The sequence below is a fragment of the Elephantulus edwardii genome, unplaced genomic scaffold, assembly GCF_000299155.1.
Source record: "Elephantulus edwardii isolate Elephantulus edwardi_28Jun2011 unplaced genomic scaffold, EleEdw1.0 scaffold00200, whole genome shotgun sequence".
In the NCBI taxonomy this organism is placed as follows: domain Eukaryota; kingdom Metazoa; phylum Chordata; class Mammalia; order Macroscelidea; family Macroscelididae; genus Elephantulus; species Elephantulus edwardii.
In genome coordinates, this window is record NW_006399950.1 from 2,271,748 (window position 1) to 2,278,994 (window position 7,247).

Genomic DNA, 7,247 nt, shown 5'->3' on the forward strand with positions numbered 1-7,247 from the left:
TGAATCTTGCTTACTGGTTTTTGTTTGTTTTGTTGTGTGGGGTTTTTTCAACATATAGATCTTTATATATTTCAAGTTTTTAAAAAAGTTTCCATGAAGTTCTTAATCTTATGTTCCATTAGATGAAGGAGCCCTGGTGGTGCACAGGTTTAAGCTCTAGGACGCAACAGCAAGGAGATGTATTGCACTGGGAAAGTCTGCAGTCAGGAACCTCTCCAAATTATGGAGGAGCAATGTTGTCAGTTTGAGGACTAAGGTACACCTGATTCAGGCCATGTTCTTTTCAATCACCTGCTGCACATCTGAGATCTGGACAATGAATACAGATGACAGAAGAACTGATGCCTTTGAGCTGTGGTGATGGAGGTGCTTGTGTGTGTTCCCTCCCAGATTTCCTCCTTTCCTGAGTTCATGGTGGGGCCTGTCACAGAGGGAGGTGGAGGTGGTCGGAGAGAGTGTGTGAGAAAACACCCTGGTTCCTGAGGCGTCACTGTAACCCTCCCGCATGTTGGAAGAAGCATTATCGGTATAACTTTTCCTGGGGAATCACACGGCGGTGTCTTCCACTGGGTGTGAGGGACGGTGGATGCAGGATATTGCATGGATGTGACGGGACATTATTCGTAGTAACAGTAAATGCAGTTACTGTTTTCAGAAGTTATGGATGGCGGCAGGTTCACGACAGGTAAGGGGAGGCCGTTCTGTCATTCCATCTCTGCCCACCCTGCCTGCCAGCTCCCTGCCCCCGGGAGGAGGCTCGTGGTTGCCGCCGTAAAGCTCTCCCCCAGGCACTGAGCTAAGGTCCTGGTGATGCTGGTGGGCAGGTGCCAGCGAGACCACTAAATGCTCAGTGCCCCACCAAGTGGCCGCTGGGAGCCCTCTGCTGCCCTCCTCGCCATGTCGGATTCGCTCGCTGTCACGGTAGCTGCATCAATCCACTGAGGAGATGTGATCTCGTTCCAGGAAAGGGACTGCACAGGAGAAACGTCCCCTTCCTCCTCACACCGGTGCCACCAACACCCCTTTAGAGTCCAAGGTTCATTGACTTCTAGGGACTTCTCACCCAAGTGGCCATCTGCCCCATCAATGCCAGGCTGTTTGTACAAGCAGGCAGACCCTAAGCATCCTTTTCCTCTCGTAAAGTTTCTTCAAGGATAGTGGCAAGTTTAGCAGCCTCGCTCTCTGCCAAGCCCACCTCTGCCTGGCGTTTGGTTGCTTGGCAATCAGCTGATTCGAGCAGCTCGAGTGCAGTGACAGCTCGCCATGGTCAATATGCCGCCCTGAGCCCCATTTAGACACGGCTCTGCCTGGCCTGGTGCTAACACCCTCCGCTCTGCTCAGGAAGTGTCCGCAGGACCTTCCTCGTGGGGGCGGCTTGGCAGGAGCTGGGGCTCAGCCGACAGGCCTCGCGGCTCGGCTTGGCATCGAACTCCTTCCTCCTTCCGTTCAGACTTCTCAGTGCATTCCAAATTGCTGATACTGATTATGTACGGTCGTTAACTGAAAATATATACTGAATAAAACACCAGGTACCCACAGGGACAGAAATGGAAACGTCAAAAAATAATCTCTCTCTTTCTCTTCCTCTAGCATCTATCTAATCTATCTATCTAATCTATCTATCTATCATCTATCTATCTATCTATCTATCTATCTATCTATATCATCATCTATCATCTATTATCTATCTAACAAACACTTTAAAATAAAGATGCACAGTCAGTCAGCTTTCATTATGGTGACATTTGCCCAGCCCTTTACCCTGAAATACGTACTTTATAGATCTGGCATGGATGGTGTGCTCCTTGTGTGCTGTGAACCAAAAGGTCAGTGGTTTGATTCCACCAGGCGGTCTGCAGGAGGAAGATATGCTGTCTCCTTCTGTAAAGACTCCCAGCTGGGAAAGCCAAGGATGGGCTATCAACTCAACAGCAGTGTGCTTGGTATATTTAAAATTAGAGAAGCTGGTCTCTACAAAGAGGAATGTGGCATCAGGGTTGAAGGAAGGCTCATTGACAACCTGTGTTATGCAGATGACATAACCTTGCTTGCTGAAAGTGAGGAGGACTTGAAATGCTTGCTGTTGAAGATCAAAGACTGCACCCTTCAATATGGATTGCATCTCAACATCAAGAAGACAAAAATCCTCACCACTGGGCCGATATGCAAGATCAAGATAGAGAAAAGTTGAAATTGTCAGTGACTTTGTTGCTTGCATCCTTGGTACCAGCAGTCAGGAGATTTGGAGACACATAGCACTGGGAAAGTCAGCTGTCAGGGGACCTCTCCAAGTCCTGAAGAGCAGTGACGTCAGTTTGAACATTAAATGCACCTGATCCAAGTCATAATTTCCTCAGTTTCTTGCTCTGCATCTGAGAGCTGGACAATGAATAAGGATGGCAGAAGAATTAATGCCTTTGAGTTTTGGTGCTGGAGAAGAGTCTGGAATATTCCTTGAACTGCCACAAGAACAAACAGGTACGTCTTGGAGAAAGTGAAACTAGAGTGTTCCTTGGAGACAAGATGGCAACGCTTCATCTCACCCACTTGGGGGTGTGTTGTTAAGGGGAGCCAGTCCTTGGAAGTGGACTCCATGCTTGGAAAGGTGGAAAGTCAGTGCGAGACAAGACCCTCAACAAGCTGGATCGAGGCAGTTATTGCAGTGATGGGTGCACGTGTGCCAGCGACGATGAAGACAGGGCAGGTCAGGCGGGGCTCAGACAGTTTACGGGGCCGCTGTGGGTTGTGCTCGACGGTCACTGCCATGAACAACGTGCCAGAAGCTCTGACGCTGGCAGAGATCACAAAGGGTCCATATCTGCTATTTTGCTGGTATTTGTTTCCCAAATACCAGCAGGGTCACTGTGGAGGTCGCCTAACAACAACAACAACAACAACAACAAAGTGGTGCCGGAAGCTCTGACGCTGGTATTCCGGGCACCAGCAGGGTCACGGAGGACAGATTTCAGAGTTTCCTGGCATAGGTGCACTAGGATGACGCCGCAGGTGTGTTTTCGAGGTTACCCAGTGAAAATGGCACGGAAATTCAATGGTGGTGTCTGCGACTTCAGCTCACTTACTTGAGACATGTGACTGGGGGGACGTGTCTCAGGCTGGAGGTGCCCCTGAAACCTGCTCCGCATCGGAGCAGCCCATGCCTCCTCTGATGGACCAGTGGGGCTGCACCTGGGGTGCGGGGGCCAGGCCCCAAACCGGGGTCTCCATAGAGGTCTCCGCAGAGCCTGTAGCCCCGAGGGCTGTGCTGGGGGAGGGGCAGGCCCCAAACCCGGTTCTCTGCAGAACATGCAGCTCCAAGGAGTGTGCTGGGGGGCCAGGCCCCAAATCTGGGTGTCCACAGAACATGTAGCAGGCGGCTGTGCTGGGTTTGGGTCTCAGGGTTGGTCCTGATACACAGTGACCCTGTCATGGTATGAAATGATGTCATATCATTTATTTCCAACTAAAGCATCACAGCTGTTGATTTTGTGTCGTCGGAACAACCTTCCCCTACTCCTGCAACAGTGAATAACAAGGTGCATGGGGTCCCCCTCTTTCACAAGAGCTGGTGCTGGAGGGATGGGGTGGAATGACAAGCCACCTGGGAATTTTCATTGGCCAGATTTCAGTCACAGGCTGGCCTCCAGGTCCAGGGAAGGCCATCCGCGAGGTGAGCTCACCAGGACTTCTCTGGAGGGTGGAGTGAGCTCAAACAGGGCCCGGAGACACCTGTCCAGTAGCTCCTACGGGCTCGGGAACTTCTGAGGTCTGAGCTTGGGGAGTCTGTAGACTCCATAGGTGCCCAGAGTTCAAGCTGAGCTGGCCACCGTTAACAGGGCAGCTTCAGATTAATCTTCAATGTGGTTAAGGATCCCTGGTGGGGCAGCAGTTAAATTTAAAGTTTGTTAACTGACGTTGATAGTTCAAATCCACCAAGGCACTCCATGGGGGCTGTGCCTTTGTGAAGATTTCGTCTGGGAAGACCCTGTTAGACAGCTGTCCTGTCACATGGGGTCCCTTTGAGTCAGAATCGACTTAACTGCACCCCTCCACTCACGGGGCTGGGATTAGGGATCACTGGTTTCAATAACGTTCCTCACTCTAAATTAAAATGGCTTGCCTGAGAATTTCTTTCAGGTTAGCCATTCAGACTGCAATTGGAAATAATTATTGGCATTAATTAGTAGGTATGGTACTGTTTAGACTTTTGTATCAATCAATTTTGAGGTCTGAATTTTATAGAAGACAGTGTGATTAATTAAAGAAAAGATACTGTTAGATGGCTCACCTTTCGGAAAGGTAAACGGTGAACCTTCCAGATCCACAGCTGTCAGGCGCCATCGGACGGGAGAGCAGGAGCGGCCTGTGCTGGGCGGTCATTTCTGCTGAAACAGCTAAGGTGCTGCTTCCCGAAAGGACGAGGCGTGGCAGCAACAAGGCTGTTCTTCTGCCGGCGCGCGTCCTGGCTCTGGGACTAACAGAGATGCCAGCCTGTTCACACACAGACTCCCGCTTAGCTCATTATAGCTGCCCCCTTCCTCGGGGTCCTGGCAGGACTCAGGGGGGGCACTGCACGCTGCTCCCCTGTCCTGACATCAGAGTGTTGCTGGGCAACTGCTAAAGGTACCACACACATTCAGGGTGCCAGGGCCAGGTGTGAGAAATGGCCGAAGCTGAGCTTCCTTCTGAACGGAAGCCACGCCCTCCGTGTGTGTGTGTGTGTGTGTGTGTGTGTGTGTGTGTGTGTGTGTGACACCAACTTGACGGACACTTCCAGTAACCGTATTTATAACAAAATGAGCCCTTGCCAGATCCCCATCACCCTCCCAGGCCCCACAGCGCGTGAGCCCGACTGCTGCCAACCTTGTCAGCTGCCAACCTCGTCAGCCCATCTCCTGGACAGGCTTCCTTTTGGGTGCTGACCCTCCGCTTCCCCAGGTGTGATGCATTTCTCTTGACAGCAGGGAATTCCAGAACACTTAACTGTGCTCATGTGGAAGCCGTATTAGAGGACAGGGAACGCTGTGTGGCTTAGGACTGGAAAGGCCGGGAGTGTGTGTGGGGTGAATGCTTATAAATTACTAGTGTTCACTGGGAGCCTGCGCCAGAGCGCACACCGTCTGCGTCAAAGGTGTGACTCCCAGAACCAGGTTAAGTGCCGGTGGCCGCTTCACTGCACGCGCCTCTCGTCTGTAAGCAGTGGGTCTAGCTCACGTTTGTTAAAAGGACTCACATCTTCCCTCTCAAATTCGAATCACATCCTTGGGGGAGAGCAAGACAAGCCGCAGCCTCCAAACCAGGTGCTCTGTGAGTGTATCAGGTTGATTTTCAGAAATGGCACCATCAGCAAGAACGTGTTTTTAAAAGTCAAAGCTCCTGGAATTGGTTCTTCACTTAGTGGCTCTCTCTTTGCACGGAGACTTTATCAATTTTTTACTTTCTTATATTACCTGATTTATTTATAAAGTTTGAACACATTGTTTTTCACAAAAGATCCTTCCCATTTCCTTCACACACACACACACACACACACACACACCCCGACTTGTGCAACCCTCACACATACACTTTAGATGCCGAGTTTGGAAGCTGGTTGAGGCAGACTGCATTTTCCAGATCTCCCATACCTCCCTTGCTCTGGTGGTCGCCTTGGGCCAAGCTCATCCTTGACCAGGGCTTCTCTTCCTGGAGGCCTGGGAGCCCTGGTGGCGCAGTGGCTGAGCGCTTTGCTGCTAGTCACAACTGAGTGGTTTGAACTGACTAACCTCTGCGCAGGTGAAAACCCTGGCAGATACCCTGAAGAGCCTGTAAGGATAGCAGCCTGGGGCCTCCGGCAGGTGCGCCCCATTACGGAAGGTGACCAAGGTAGGCGTGCTTCTCAGAGCAGGTAACTCAGAGTGGAAACGGACCGAGAGGCACGCAGTAGTGAGAGGCAGAATGGGTGTACAGGGCTCCAAGGCGGAGTCAGGAGACCTGGCACCACCCTCTTCTTGTTGGAGGCAGTGTCTTGGACACCCTGAGCCCAGGTGTAAGAGGTGCAGCCAGCCTGGAGCCCGGAGCTGGAGCGGGCTGGGGGGTGTTCCACAAGCAGCTGCTTTCATCAGCTGTTTCCGTCTTTCCACCAAAAACCACCAGACCCGTGGGAGAAGCAGCCTTTAAATAATTCCACTCTCACCTTCAGGCAGAGTCCCAGACACCTGTGGCCACCTGTGGTCACCTATGGTCAACTGTGGCCAACTGTGGTCACCTGTAGTCACTTATAGTCACCTGTGGCCACCTGTGGTCACCTGTAGCTGCAGGCCAGTCGCCTGTCCAATCTGCAGAGCGGTGAGCAGAAGGATCATCCTAATGCCGACATTCTGGAAGTTTCTTTCACGGCCTTACATAAGCAGAACAGCAGGACTTAGAGAACATTTTGTTACCATTACATGACAAGTACAGGTAAATTTCCATAGAAGGTTGGAGCTGCAAACTAGTAAACGGATTTAAATTCTTGTTTTATTCTCAGAATTTATTTAAAGCAGTAATTAATTTTCTCTTGTTAAGAGATGCTGAAATGAATGTATGGGGTGAATAAATGTTTAAAGTTTTTATTGACCTGAGTGAAAGTTTACAGATCTAATTGATCATGCATTCAACGGTTCTTACACTTCGCGCCATAAAATTGAGTGTAATCCGCACATGGCAGGAGCAATTTTTGTAGATACTCCCTGGGCCATTGGAAATCTTCTATTCAGCTCCTTAACTTCTTGATTTCTTCCCCTTGCTTTGGCTTCTCGGCGTTCTGAAGCAATATTCAGTCTCCTCTGATATCCATCTGGGTCTTTTCTTCCTCTTCTGTCTCTGTAATGACCTTTTGCATTCTTCATGGGTAGTATTCCTGATATCCTCCCACGGCTCACCTAGTCTTTGTTCATTAGTATTCAAAACCTCAAACCTGTTCCTGAGATGGTCTTTAAACTCAGGAGGGTATTTAAGTTCAAGGCCAAACTTTGGTTCTTGTGTACTTGATTTCATTTCTTTAGCTTCAGTTTGAACTTGCATGTGAGTAATGGTTGGGCTGACTCACAGTCAACATCTGGCTTAGTTTTCATAGCTGATATTGAGTTTCTCCAACAATTTTTTCACAGATGTAATGGTTCAAAATTGGGAAGGGTGTACGCCAGGGATGTGTCCTATCTCCATACCTTTCCAACCGGTATGGAGAGCAGATTATCCCAGAGGCTGGGCTCTATGAGGAGAAGTGTGGC